We start from the raw sequence: 1,383 nt of genomic DNA on the forward strand, positions 1-1,383 counted from the left end.
TAGTAGTCAAATTCCTTAAGCACTATGCCAACAGAGCTCCCATATAGCACAATGGAAGTGGGGAAAGCATCTGTGTGGGGCTGAATCATAACCCACCCCAAAATCCACAGATTAATATAAGGCATGCTTGACGTTTTAAATGGATGATTTTATTGAATTCTTTAATTCCTCTATGACATTGGTATCACTAGTCTCATTTTGAAATTTATAGTGGTAATTTTGCTGCTTGTCCCAGCATGTAGTGCAGTCTGCGTGAAGCTCACAGCTTTCTGTTTCCAAGGTGTTTATATTTGACTAATATTTTTAATTTTTAATATATTTCATTTTGGGAACAGTTTTACATTTGTAAAAATTGCAAATACAGTGCACATCCCATAAACCCCACATTCAGGTCCCTATTATCAACATCTCCCATCCTGAATCCCCCATTCCATTTGTCACAACTCCTTAGACTCTTCTGGCTGTGGCAGCTTCTCTGATTTTCCTTGTTTGTGAGGACCATGAGAGTTTGGAGCAGTGCTGGTCACATTTTTTGTAAAATCTCTCTCAGTCCTTATTTGTCTGATATATTTCTCATGATTAGAATAGAGTGGTGGGTGTTTTGGGAGAAGACCACAAGAGTGAAGTGCCATTTTCTTCTATCATATCAAGCATGTGTACTATCAACATGATGTTTCGTTGCTGATGTTGGTCTTGTCCACCTGGTTGAGGTAGTGTGTATCTGGTTCTCTCCATTGCAGTTACTCTTTCCTCTCCCTTTCCATACTGTACTCTTTGTTCAGAGATCACTAAATGAAGCCCACACTTCAGGAAGTGGGAGTTATACTCCACCCCCTGGAAAGCAGAATGTCTACTTGAATTATTGGAATTCTTTTGCAAAGGAGATCTATCTCTTTATGCTAATTTTATTCATTCATTAATTTATTTATCCAATCTTTTGCTTACATCAGTATGGGCTCATGGATATTTACTTTACACTTTGGTTATAATCCAATATTACTTTCTCTTTATGCCCAAATTGGTCTAGCTTTGGACATTTTGAGATCTTTCAGTTGGGTCCTGAGACCCTTTGACCTATCTCCACTATATTGGTGATTTAGTTGTAAAGCCATCATTTTACTTGTTTAGCTTTAATACACATGCATAGAACTATTAGGATTGTTAACCCACAGTGTTAATGTACAATATTTTTTTGCCTTTAGTTTTGTAGACTCCAATCATTTTCAAAATTACTTAGTTCATTCCTTTTAAATCACCATCTACATTGAGGTTTTACATATAATATGTTGTTGTTGTTGTTATGTGCCGTCGAGTCGGACCCGACTCATAGCGACCCCTCCTTGAGTTTCTGAAGCAGTATCACTACGGAAGTAGATTGCCCCA

The sequence above is a fragment of the Orycteropus afer genome, unplaced genomic scaffold, assembly GCF_000298275.1.
Source record: "Orycteropus afer afer isolate SDZICR_OR568_19922 unplaced genomic scaffold, OryAfe1.0 scaffold01048, whole genome shotgun sequence".
NCBI lineage: Eukaryota > Metazoa > Chordata > Mammalia > Tubulidentata > Orycteropodidae > Orycteropus > Orycteropus afer.